Genomic DNA, 14,450 nt, shown 5'->3' on the forward strand with positions numbered 1-14,450 from the left:
TGACTCCCTCAACTCTGAACTAGAGTTATAATATGGACTCTTATAGAGTCTTATTCATCGTAATCATGTGGATATCCCATTTCCCATGAGTTATGGGGGACGATGTGGCATCCTCTCAAATTATGGTGGCCAAAACAGGAAGTTTAACTTCTAAGTGGCGTAACTTTTGTATACAAACTTTGATTGAGGCAATTCTTGTATCGTTGGAAAGGTCTCTATGCATAGAACAGGGGGAAAATGTGTGGCACTAAAGAAACAAATTTTTACCCTAAAAAATATATATTTTAATGCCTCAAAATTCTCTTGAAAGGTTTCAAACCCCAATTTTCCAAACTGGGTCTTGCCAATAAAAATGGTCCTTTAAGATGATTCCTCCAAATTTTCCATTCTAAAAGAATCTAGAAGGATGAAAAAAATCCAATGATCCAATCGCGATTATCAGGGGGGGTGGAGGAGGAATATCATTAGGTGTAAAATGTTGTTTTTTCTTCTTATAATAACTATTTAGATTCTCCATTAGGTTTGGATACATATATGTTTTCTCTGGACCTTGGGAAAGAGACCACCTTCTTGAATATTTACAATACCTATATTGATTATGACAACCATTTTTGTCAACCCTCTTATAATTATTATTATAAATTGTAAAAATAATGTAAATTAATGTGAATAATAAAACATGATGACTAACTGATATGGGACATGGATTTAAAGGTTTAGAGGTGGATGATTTTCTTGTAAGCCATGTCTTGCATTTAAATTACTACCAAAATCCATGTTGGAGGAGATTTCCTTGCTATAGGTAGTTAATGGAAGAAATGTGCTCCTAATTGGAGGATGAGTCCACAGGATATCCTCATGGGTCATGGTGATAGAGTTAACATGCAAGAGGAGTCGATCGGTAAAAAGACGAGGCATGAGAATAGAGGAGGGAATTATGCACAAGGGGATATGGAGTATTCACTAAGCAACAAGAGAATGAGGGATTGGATTTTGTCTCTTTTTTGTGTATCTCCTATGTTTGAGCACGTTTGTGTGATCGTTTGTGTGATTTGTGTGATAAGGGAGGCATGTAGAGGTGCATGAGTATTCACTATGATAAAAAGGTCCAGTAGTTGTGCTCGTGTATTACTTGTTAAGGCCTAAGCATGAATATGTGTTTAAATTCCACAAGAGTGTTCAATGGAGTAGGGATGATTTGGTGATATCCATACTAAGAAATCCGTGTGGGATTGTTGGTTGAGAATCACTAGGGTCATGGTTATGTTCCCTTGGTTGATGAAACCATTCGAGACCATGTTATTTAAGAACTTAATAAGAGTTTGAGGCATCTTAGAGCTAGAGGGATGATAACACCTAATGTAGTATTTGGGACTCACATCACAAGTGTGAGAATTGCTAAGAAGTTATTAGCAAGTGTTCTCTTATTCCTATAGAAATAATGTAGTCGATAAGAATCCTTTTTGTTTATACATATACCTCTACAAGACTAAAATGAAACTCTTTGTGCCTTGTTTGAACCCTTGTTTTGTTTGGTTTCTGGAATCTAAAGCTACTATGGTGTAATATCTAGGAGATGTTGAGAACACTTGAGAAATGGGCTTTGTCCATCGTATGTGAGTGAATGGTTGAGAACTCTTGTGTAAGCTACATCCTTAAACTCTAAATCTAGCTCAGGGTGTTTGGTTGCAAGAGAGGATAGTTGTGCAGTCACATGGGCTTCATTCAACGAACCTCTGACATATCATGTGCGCTTGTGGCATATTAAACAATACCCTTAATTTGACTACATATTGGAAAACACTTCTAAAAATCACATTATTTAACCCCTTGCCAATACTGACCCATTACACTTTCCCAATTTAGAAAACCCCTACTTTCACTAGATATTGTAGGTATCCATTTTTTCATTAAAAGTTTTATACTGCTTTATATTTTTTCATTAACTTTGATCTCCATTTTTTATACCTGCCTCTCACAATATATTATGTCACTTTTTCCTCAATATATATCCCCCAATATGAATTTTGTGGTATGGTATTTCTCCCCCAATGAAGCCCCCATGTGTGTTTTCAACCAATGGTTGGGTGGAGAGTTGAAGTCCCACTCTTAGTCGCCAGTCATCTACCTCATAAGATAAGTTTTTTTTACTTGTGTTACTGTGTATCTTAATGCAATGTAAATGTCTATTGATATTGTTATATAACTTGTTTTGTTGATGAGAAATTCCTATCATTATGAATTTTTATGTGGAATGCCTATTCTTGTGCATTTTTAATAAGGAATTCCTATTCTTGGGTGATGTGATGGGGAGTGCATGTTTATGTGTTTATGAATAAGATGGATGCCTGATCATTGCTATTGTGTGAGAGAGATGTGTAATCTCTGTTGTCACTGGTTAAAACTGTAAAGAATGGTTTGTGTTCTATGAGTAGCTTGCGTTGTGAATAGCCCTATGCCATTGAGCTAAATGATGAGAATTCATGCATATACATGTGTGCGTGTGTGTGTGTAAATTTCAGGAGGGACAGTTGCCTCGAGGAACAAAGCCGAGAGATAGAACAAAGCCCGTTAATAGATGGGAGAATGTTCACCTTACTGCAACTAAGTGGGGTAGCTCACATATGAAGAGTGTGTTAGTATTCAGGGTGGGGTGAGAGACATCAGTAAGACATCATCTTTGTAATATTTGTTGTCACTGGTTAAATCCGTAATTAATGGTTTGTGTTCTATGAGTAGCTTGTGTTGTGAATGACCCTATGTTGTTGAGCTAAATGAGGAGAATTCATGCATAGGTGTGTGTGTGTGTGTGTCTATATATATATACACACTAGGAGGGATATCTACCTCGAGGAAAAAAACCAAAATATAGAGCAAATCCATATATATATATATATATATATATATATATATATATATATATATATATATATATATATATATATATATATATATATATATATATATATATATATATATATATATATATATATATATATATATATATATATTGTAGAATTTCTCACTGTAGATCAACAGATTATGCAATATACTAAAGAAAAATACAAGATCTATTTCTACAACAAACTTGTGGAAGCTTAATCGATTTTGAGCAAGATCAAATAGAACACATATGACTGAGAATGAGAAATCAATCACACATGAACACAGAAGAATACTCTGGGGAAAGTCTCAGCTAAAAACCTTGATCTCTGTATTATCATACAAGTGGAAATATGTATGGATTACACAAAGCTTTAGCTCACAAGCTATCCTACTCTTAGTACAATCCAACAATGCTACTCATAGACAGAATAGACAATACATATTCCTTCCTTCAGTCCTCCAAGCCTCCTATTTCCTTGCATAGTTTCTCCTGGGTCCTCCAGCTACAACCTGTGTGTTTCTCACCTCACACACAACACTGACCTCTGAAATAACTGTGCAATCCTAAAGGAGATAATTCCTTCTACATGGATGAGTTTCCTATATAGGAAAAATCCTCCAACTGATATTACATTTTCCCTTCCTCTAATCTCAACTGGGTCTCTGACTGAATTGACATGCATGAGTTATTTATGAGAGAATATTTAGTTATCTAAAGTGCAGCAGTTACATGCATGCATGCATTAACTAACTGAACTCACAATTAGTTCAACAAACTATTTGAACTAATCTAACTAGACTTAACTCAGTGGACTAAGCTAACTAATTACAACTCATCCTGATCTCCTTTAATCAAGGGATAACTTCCTCAATTAATGGAGAAACTGTTGCATGTCTTCACATAGACTTCATGTTTGATTTTCTACAACTAATTAACTCAAGATGAATTAATTAATTATTTTACAAACAACTGCTAAGATAAAATTCGAATTTTACTCCTCAATTTTAGTTCAGAGACTAACTAAAATTAGAATCTATCCCGAAATACTATTTATAGCAATGCTATTTTTGGGATTTCCATTTTTTTCATTCATTGTTGCTATGTCCAACACTGGTACCTGAAATGTTATTTATAGCATTTCTATTTTTAGAATTTCTTGTTGCATTTTCAACACTCCCTCTCAAAAAGAAAGGCATTCAACTCGAACTTGATCCTGAACCTTTGGAATGTTCTACATGCCACACTTCTCCCAATTGTTGTTGCTCCAACAACTCTAGAAACAAAAAAAATCTCCCAACTGACCTCCCTATTGGGCTAGAAATATCCTCTGATGTTGAAGCTTCCTCTATCGCTGATAAGTGCTCCCTCTCTGACCTCTGTGTTTCTGCAACACTCCATGCATCTCACACCATTTCACACCTCTATGTGCCATCCTGCACTGGTGCAACACTACTGTGCCTCTCGCATTGTTGAAGCCTACTAACTCTGTGTTGTCTTGGGATTCCTGCATTGTAGCTCTCTCTATTTCTCCATCCGCATCTGTCTCTACCCACTCAACCAATCCTGCTACTCCTCATCGGGGTTCCCGTAGCAAGGTATAATCAAAGAGATTGGGTACCTCAATGATCCTGCCCCTATTCCAGCCTTCTTGGGATTATCACTCCACATTGCCCCGCCTCTGACCTGGAGGTATGGATGCATGTGATTCCTCTTCCCACTTGGCTCAAAATTTCCCCCTACTGGAGGTCTCTGCATGAGTGGAAGCCTCCACTCGGTCTCCCCTTGGCTTCTCCAGTTGTGGCTACTCCACAATCTCCTGAAGCTGCTTCACCAATTGTGGCTCCTCCACAATTGTCTGAGACTTCTTCTGGTGCTGCATGTTGAGAGGTAATGTACTCTCCCTCTCAACCACCAAGTCTCCATCAGTTGCCTTGCTCCTCAAGGCTTTGCAGGCATCTTGAAACTCAAGAGCATATAGGTTCTTGACTCATGAACCAATCTGCTTCACCTGTTCTGTGGTGACGTGTCAAAGGAAAACCTTTCCCTTACTGAAGACTACATCATAGCCTTTGTCTTCCAACATTGCGATCGATACCAAGTTTTTCTTCAATCCTAGCACATACTTCACATCTGTCAAGGTAATGCGAGCTCCATGCTCCCTCTGAAAAAAATTATGCCTACTCCTAATACACTGTACTTTTCATCATTACCCATCGCTATGAGTATCTAGAGATATTTCTCCTCCAAGGTACTGAACAAACTCTTATCGTCGATCATGTGGAATGAAGCTCCACTGTCCAGAAACCAACCACATCCCACCATGGATGAAACCATGCATGCAAAGAGGGTGAAATCCAACTCGAACTGTGAGGCCAATGCCTCACCTTCAGATCCTTCCTTAGATCCCATCTTGGATTTCTTCAGTGGACAATTTGTAGCAAAATGGCCCGCCTCATGACAATGAAAGCATCGCACTTTCGATTTTTCAAGCTTCTTCCCACCATAGGAAGAACTCAATTTGGGATGAGAGTCCTTCTCCTTCCCTTTCTTTGTCTTACTCGCTAAGGCGCAGTTTTCTTCATCCTCCTTGGATGAAGAACCATCTCTGGTGCTTCTTCTTATCTCCTCCTACATCAGATCCGGCCAAATTCATTCCCAATCTGGCAGTTTCTCTCTTCCATTAATCGAGTCTTGGTAGCTATGCCAACTCTTAGGAAGATAGAGGAGAGAAAGACTCACCATGTCGTCATTGGTTGTCATGATCCCTATACTTCCAAGCTCATCCCTGTAGATGGTGAGCTCGTTCAAATATGTAGAGATCGTGTCACCCTTTTCACACTTGATCTTCTGAAGCTTGTCTTTCAGCGCCAGCGTCCTCTAATCTTTGTTGTTCTAATATAGATCTTTCAATGTTTTCCACATTGAAAATGGTGTCTCCTTCCCATGGAGGCTTGAGACAATGTGGTCTTGAACTCCCTCCAGAAGGATTCTCCTCACTCTAGCCACACATTTCTTCAATTCCGCCAATTCTGTAGCATTAGATGTTGCTGGCTTGGGGACTTATTAATCAATGAAGTCCTTTAGACCATTGTCCTCTAATATTGCTTCCATGCAATCCTTCCAGGATATATAATTCAAGCTGCCATCAAGGGCATACTTGAGTCTTAAACCGCTGAACACCATTGCTGAAATTGAGATGTGATAAGAATTCAAATTCTATAATCAGGAACTTGAAACTTTGAACTTCTCCCTTCTTTGTATATTGTTCTTCGCTTTGATCACCTTTTCTCTGATACCATGTAGAATTTCTCACCATAGATCAACAGATTATACAATATAATAAAGAAAAATACAAGATCTACTTCTACAACGAACTTGCAGAAGCTTAATCGATTTTGAGCAAGATCAAATAAAACACATATAACTGAGAATGAGAAATCAATCATACATGAACATAGAAGAATACTCTGGGGAAAGCCTCAGCTAAAAACCCCGATCTTCGTATTATCATACAAGTGGAAATATGTCTGGATTACACAAAGCTTTAGCTCACAAGTTATCCTGCCCTCAGTACAATCCAACAATGTTGCTCATAAATAGAATAGACAACACATATGCCTTCCTTCAGTACTCCAATCCTCTTATTTTCTTGCACAGTTTCTCCTAGGCCCTCTAGCTGAAACTTGTGTGATTCTCACCTCACACACAACACTGACCTCTGAAATAACTACGCAATCCTAAAGGAGATAATTCCTTCTGCATGGATGAGTTTCCAATATAGGAAAAATCCTCCCACTGATAGTACATTATCCCTTCCTCTGATCTCAACTGGGTCTCTGACTGAACTGGCATGCATGAGTTATTTATGAGAGAATATTCAGTTATCTGAAGTGCAGCAGCTACATGCATGCATGCATTAACTAACTGAACTCACAATTAGTTCAACAAACTATTTGAACTAATCTAACTAGACTTAACTCAGTTAACTGAGCTAACTAATTACAAATTAAAGTACAACTCATCCTAATCTCCTTTAATCAAGGGATAACTTCCTCAATCAATGGAGAAATTGTTGCATGTCTTCACATAGACTTATGTTTGATTTTCTACAACTAATTAACTCAAGATGAATTAATTAATTGTTTTACAAACCACTGCTAAGATCAAATTCGAATTTTACTTCTCATTTTTAGTTCAAGGACTAACTAAAATTGGAATCTATCCCGAAATACTATTTATAGAAATTCTATTTTTAGCATTTCTTGTTGCCATTTTCAACACACACACACATATATACATATATACACACACACACTAGGAGAGATATCTGCCTCGAGGAACAAAACCAAGAGATAGAGCAAATCATGTTAATAGATGGGAGAATGTTCGTCTTACTACAGCTAAGTGGGGTAGGCTAACATATGAAGAGTGTGTTAGTATTCAGGGTGGGGTGAGAGACATCAGTAAGACATCATCTTTGTACCTCAGGGTCATGGACCTTGGGGTGGCATGTATGGTACACAAAGGGAAAAGGGACCATATTAACATCTGAGGGAGATGGGATTATCCCCAACATATAACAAAAAAAGGAAGTTCATCTAAGACCATGTGAAACCCATGTACCATTGAGGAGAGGGAAAGGTTGATGGGAACGAGAAATAAGAATCCAACCTGTTGATTGACATGGAAAAGTTTGTCTTTCCTCAACCTATTGTAATGTGCAACACATGGTAGACTAGGGAAAATATGTTCAAGAGTTGATTAGTCTTCACCTGAAGCAGCGTGATGACGGAAGAATTCAACTCTTCTATGGTGAGTGTTTCAGAGAATGGAAGGTAGCCGAAGTAGGAGGCAACTCCACTCAATGTTTGGGCTTCGTCTAAATCCATAGAAAAGAACACTCACGTGCTGGAGAGAATGGCGAGCGTAACGAGCTTGGTGTCCGGAGTTGGGGGAGAGTTTGACACATTTGAGGATATGAGAAGGTATTCAATGTTGATGGAGCAAGCTGCGAAGCTGCCTTTGTCGCAGTACGAGGGCATGGTTTCGCAACCCAACGGTCGATGGGGTGCACAGATTTATGAGAAACACCAGTGCGTCTAGTTGGGAAATTTCAACAAGGAAGAGGACACTACCGTTGTTTACAATGCCCAATGGATGCCCATATTCTGCCCAGTTAAGCAATTTGATTCCAATTCCAACTCCCTCCTCAACAAAGTTGGTCAAGTGGATACCCTTTGGTCTCATGGCCCTAGAGTGCTTCCTTTCTGCTTCTCTTCTCCAACCACCAAAAAAATGGAGAGAGACAACTTTCACGATGTTAATCTCGATGGATCACCAACCATGGACCTGTATCACAAGGTCCATAAATCCCTTTCATCAGGCAACAGAAGTACTACTATCAAACCACTTCATCAATTCATCAACCCTACCTTGCCCTCCGCAGAAGAGCACACACTAGGTCGTCGAGTGAACTGGCAGATTATCAATCCAATCGGTGGTGAAACGCGGTGGTCAACAGTTGTGACCAAGACAGGTCAGCGTCGAACCATCACGACGTTATCATTTGCGTAAAAATCAATTTAAACGGTGTTAATTTAGTTCAATTAAAACTATATAATATATAGTTTATAGTTATATATTATTAATATATATATATAGATATATAACAACCATATTATATAATGGTAATTTAATTAATTAATATATGCTAATTAATTAAATTTACAAAACATATATATATATATATATATATATATATAAGGAAATATTATTGATGACCTATAAGACGAGAAGATGGTCAGATTATAGACATCGAGACGACATACACTAAGTGAAGAAAACCCCCAGTGTTAAAGCTTTGAGGACAAAGCTTCTAAAGGAAGGGGTTGTGTTATGAATATAATTCATAATTTTAAATAAATAAATATAAATATAAATATTAAATAATTAAATATTAATTGGGTTAAATAGTCATTAAGTTAGGTGAAAAGGCATGTCTAAAAGACATGCCCATTCATGAAAGGTCACCTATTGAGGTATAAAAGCAAGGCCTCATTGTAACATTAAAATCGTCTTATATCATCTTATACAATTTTATACATATTAATAAATTATTATTTAAAATACCTATGTGTATTTTAACAATTAAATCTACAAGCTATCAATTTTCTTGCTTCAGCCATAGTTTTTATGCTTTTGCAGATGAAAATGCAGGTGTAGACTTGGAAGAATATGCAATGAGTGGTAAAAATAGGATAATGGTACTGAATATTGACCGAACCCAATTGGCAAAGGTGCTTCCTGAAACAGCACAGCAACTAAATACTAAAAATACAAATAGTTTAAATGGAACGGGTGCTGTTCCAATAATGGGAACTGCTGGTGGAATGGATTTAAGTAGAGCCCCAGCTGGTATGAACTCCAGCATTCCGAGGCCAGATATGTGGGCTGGATCCAGTGGACCTCATCCGCAAGGTGTTCATCGCATGCCATTGGCAGGACCTCCAATGTTTCCAGGAAGCAAACCTCCACAAATGATGGGCCCGAGAGCTGTCCATAGACCCATGGGTTTTATGGGAATGCCTGGACCTGGTGGTGTTCCTGGACAGGGGATGGGATTTAATGGTCATCCTGCTATGCAAAGGCCACCAATAGGACCATCTCCTGGTCTAGTTCCACCTCCTCTATCTTCCAAACCAAGGACAGAGGAAGATGACATCAAAGATATTGAAGCATTGCTTAAGAAAAAATCATTTAGCGAGTTGCAGAAATCCAAGACAAGTGAAGAACTTTATGATCTAATTCATCGTCCTACTGCAAGAGAAACTGCTCTTGCTGCAAAGTTTAAAACAAAAGGAGGTACCCAGTTGAAAGAGTATTGTAAAGCTTTAACAAAAGAAGATTGCCGACGTCAAAGATGCTCCTATATTGCATGTGAGAAGGTTCACTTCAGGCGAATAATTGCTTTACATACTGATATTAGCCTGGGTGATTGTACTTTTCTGGACACTTGCCGGCATTTGAAGACATGCAAATATGTGCACTATGAGCTGGATCCAACTCCTGATCTACCTATGCCAGGGATGGTTGGCCTTCCACCACCAAAACCTTTACGTGCAGAATATTGCTCAGAAATTGAGCTTGGGGAGCCACAATGGATCAATTGTGATATACGCAATTTCAAAATGGATATTTTGGGTCAGTTTGGTGTTATTATGGCAGACCCACACTAGGATATTCACATGGAATTGCCATATGGAACAATGGTTGATGATGAGATGAGGAATTTGAATGTGCCAACTCTTCGGACTGATGGTCTCATTTTCCATTAGGTTACTGGACGAGAATGTCTGGAACTATGGGGTTATCATCGCATTGAAGAGCTTATATGGGTGAAGACTAATAAGCTTCAGTGAATTATTAGAACAGGGAGAATAGGCCACTGGTTGAATCACAGTAAAGAACATTGTCTTGTTAGTATTAAGGGTGATCTAGAAGTGAACCGTAACATTGACACAAATGTCATTTTTTTTTAACTTCGAGCGACAAGCCGAAAACCAGATGAAATTTATGTGATGCTAGAAAGGATAAGTCCTCGTACACGAAAACTTGAACTGTTTGCACGGGCGCATAACACTCATGCAAGGTGGATATCACTTGGTAACTAATTAAATGGTGTGATATTTGTTGATGAAGAATTGAGAGCAAGGTTCAAAGCTGCCTATCCAGATGTGGAGGTGCATCCTCCTTCTCCTACAAGACCTGCTCCTGTGTCTGATGGAGAGGCAATTGTAGAAGCAAACAACTGTTTTAGTAGAAAGGAAGAACTCTAGGGCCATGAGACCAAAGGGTATCCACTTGACCAACTTTGTTGAGGGAGTTGGAATTGGAATCAAATTGCTTAACTGGGCAGAATATGGGCATCCATTGGGCATTGTAAACAATGGCGGCATGGGTTCCAGAATTGAAAGGATTTAGGGAAGAAGATCCCTTCACAGGATACATCCGTGCTCCCTTGCATTGGTATGGGAGGGAATCTACTCCGAGCCAGGGCTAAACAACCGACCTGCATCTCCAATTGATGTAGAGTTGGTGAGGCTGAGTTGATCCTATGTAAAATGACACAATGTTGTCGGCTTCTAGTTTCTTGTCCTTCACAAATCGACTCCACCCTTTGGTCAGCACGTAGCTCTGGCTGCTGCTCCAATATAAGTAGCGGAATCGCTAGACTCTACCCATTTTGTCTTCGAAATTCAAGACCAATCCTTTCTCACTGGAATTGACGTCGAGGGGGAAATATTTCTCAGCGTGCTGCTTGGGAATCACCAGGCGATTTAGTTTTCCCACATCGTTGGGCATGACGGCCTTGTCGAAAAGGTGTTCACGAGCAAGACCCCGCATGGAGGAGACGGAATTGGTGTTTTCGTCCATGGCTGCCTGGTTTTCTTGATAGGCATGATTTCTCAGACCGTCAAACTCACCCTGCACTGCCATCTTAGCATTGTTCCAAGTTGTCGTCATCATGATCCTCTTGCTATGATGATTAAATTCTTCGTCGTAAGTATGCTTTTGGAGCATGACGCCAATTTCTGCTTTCTTGTGCTCCCTCATGAATCAGGCCTCCGGTTCACTGTCTCACACCGGACTGAAGTTAGTAATGGCGTCTCAACCCCAGAATCTGAGATTCACACGATCATAGGCCCTGGCGGCGTCCTCTTCCTTGTTGAAAGTTCCCAACCAGACGCGCTAGTGTTTCTCGTAAATCTGCACACCCCATTGACCGTTGGGCTGCGGAACCACGCCCTTGTACTGTGACAAAGGCAGCTTCGCAGCTTGCTCCATCAACATTAAATAACTTCTCAGATCCTCAAATGCATCAAACTCTCCCCCAGCTACGAACACCAAGCTCATTACTCTCGCCATTCTCTCCGGCACACACGTGTTCTTTTCCATGGATTTAGTCGAAGCCCAAACATTGAGTGGAGCTTCCTCCTACCTCGGCTGCCTTCCATTCTTTGAAACACTCACCACAGAAGAGTTGAATTCTTCTGTCATCGTGCTGGACACTTCATCATCTTGGTTTTCTTTAGTGAACTGCTCACCCTCCATTTCCAGGTTCATCGTAACTTTAGAATATTCATTATCACTCTCTCTAACTTCGTTATCTGCATCGACCTTCGAAGCTTCATATTGATCTTCATAAACAGAATTAGTATCCCCGTCATTTCTTTCATCTTTCTTATTATTGATTTCTTTTCGGAAATTCTTTAACTTCTACAAATGATTTTTCTAAACGCTGTAATGCTTCTTGAATACTAAACTGTTCAACGTAATCAAGATGTGAACGTAATGGCACATTGTGCAGCGAACTAAGTTTAAAGGCCTGCATGATTATATCGCGTGCCACGTCTCTGATAACACTGAAGCATAAAAACTATGGCTGAAGCAAGAAAACCGATAGCTTCTAGATTTATTTGTTAAAATACACACAGGTATTTTAAATAATAATGTATTAATATGTATAAAATTGTATAAGATGATATAAGATGATTTTAATGTTACAATGAGGCCCTGCTTTTATACCTTAGCAGGTGATCTTTCGTGAATGGGCATGTATTTTAGACATGCCTTTTCACCTAACTTAATGACTATCTAACCTAATTAATATTTGATTATTTAATATTTATATTTATATTTATTTATTTAATTTTTATGAATTATATTCACAACAAGGACGTGCCCAAAATTTATGTTATTGTGGAAAGTCAACAAGATGACCACAAGGAATTTATCATTGAAATGGAATGTATAATTTTTAATCAGAATATATTTATTTTAATTGACCTTGGTTCAAATTTTAGTTATATCTATCCATAAGTTGTTGAAAAATGCACATTGAAAAATGAAGTGCACATTGACTCTCGGTTAGTCCAACTAGCTAAAGGGATGAAAAGGAGAGTGGAGAACATGGTAGAATCGTGCCCATTTATGCTGAGAGGCATGTATATAACCACCAATTTTAATTTTATTATTGCTGGATGCATATGATGCATTGCCCAGGATCGATTGCTTGGCTTATCATAGGAAGAATGTTGAATTCTTAGAAAATTTGATCAATTTCCTTAATGAGGGTCGTAAAAGAACAATACTACAAGGGAAGTTGAATCGCATATCATTAAGGATAGCCACAACAATGCAGGCTGAGTTTCTAGAGGGGGTGAAATTTGTTTGCTATGAAAATAACCAATAATTCTAAAAGAAACAATAGCAAGGATTTATTGGCACATCCTGTTCGAGGATGATTTTCCTGAGGAAATCCCAAGACTACCTCCAAACATGGAAGTTGATGTATCCATAGAATTAATTCCTAGAACAATGCCAACATCCAAAGCTCCTTATCTAATGAGAACTCCAAAATTGATAGATATGAAGTTACAACTTAAGGGAATGCTAGACAAAGGCTATGTTAGGTTGAGTGTGTCACATTGGGGAGCACCAGTCTTATTTGTGAAGAAAAAGGATTGCACACTTAGACAGTGTATCTAATACAAGTAACTTAATAAAGCCACCATAAATAATTGATATCCCTTGTCACAGATTCATGATTTGTTTAATCAATTATAGGGAGAAAAAAGATTGATCCAAGGTTTGGTTATCACTAGGTGTGCATTAAGGACAAGGAAAATTACAAGACAACATTTAGGGTGAGGTATGGGCATTATGAATTTGTGGTTGTGCCCTTTGGGCTTACTAATGCACTTACTACCTTTATGTTGTTGATGGACAATGTATTGAGTCTATACCTAGAAAGGTTTGTATTGGTGTTTTTTGATGACATATTGGTATATTCAAATACCAAAGAGGAGAATACAGAGCATCTAGTTGTAGTATTATAATTGTTAGGAAGCACAAACTTTATGAAAAGTTCAACAAGTGTGGGTTATTTTAGTCCCAAATTCAATACTTAGGATATATACTCTCAAAGGAGGGTGTAGTAGTTGACCTAGAGATGGTAACATATATTATGGAATTGACAACACCAAGAAATGTATCTAAACTCCAATCTTGTTATGAACTATCTTCACAAAAAGATAGAAAAGATATATCAACGACTTCAAAATCAGCCTCTTCGAGGGGGTAACCTCCTTTACATTACACAAATGAAAAATTCTTGGATGATACAAATGACTAATCCTAATTTCCATATATAGGAGTATAAGGGGTCACAATATAATCAAAGCCGACATAACAATAATAATATAAGGGCACAACAATAACAATAGTGGGCTTTTATGGGCACACTAATAACAATATGGGGACAATAGGGGCACAATAATAACAATAAGGGCTACAATGACAATAGTAATGGGGGAATCACTAGTATTATAGGGATCTAACATGCCACTCTCCTTCAAAAAAGTGTTGTCCTCAATGCTTGAGTAGTTCTGGATGCTTCTATATAAAATTCCTATCTTCCCATGTGGAATCTTCAGAGGGTAAGTCCTTCCACTTTATGAGATACTCTGAAATTGATCAATTTCGTAGCTGTCAAGTTCTTGTT

General features: G+C 38.3%; 2 pseudogenes; one reads left to right on the forward strand and one right to left on the reverse strand.

The window, feature by feature from the left end:
* The first annotated feature begins 7,804 nt into the window (after window positions 1-7,804).
* LOC149252664 (putative N(6)-adenosine-methyltransferase MT-A70-like pseudogene) lies at window positions 7,805-10,698 on the forward strand (annotated as a pseudogene).
* Window position 10,699: 1 nt separating this feature from the next.
* Window positions 10,700-12,502, reverse strand: LOC149252665 (uncharacterized; annotated as a pseudogene).
* Window positions 12,503-14,450: the final 1,948 nt, after the last annotated feature.

Source organism: Pinus tabuliformis, chromosome 7 (genome assembly GCF_031772625.1).
Source record: "Pinus tabuliformis cultivar Carrire ecotype Pingquan chromosome 7, CPIR1, whole genome shotgun sequence".
NCBI lineage: Eukaryota > Viridiplantae > Streptophyta > Pinopsida > Pinales > Pinaceae > Pinus > Pinus tabuliformis.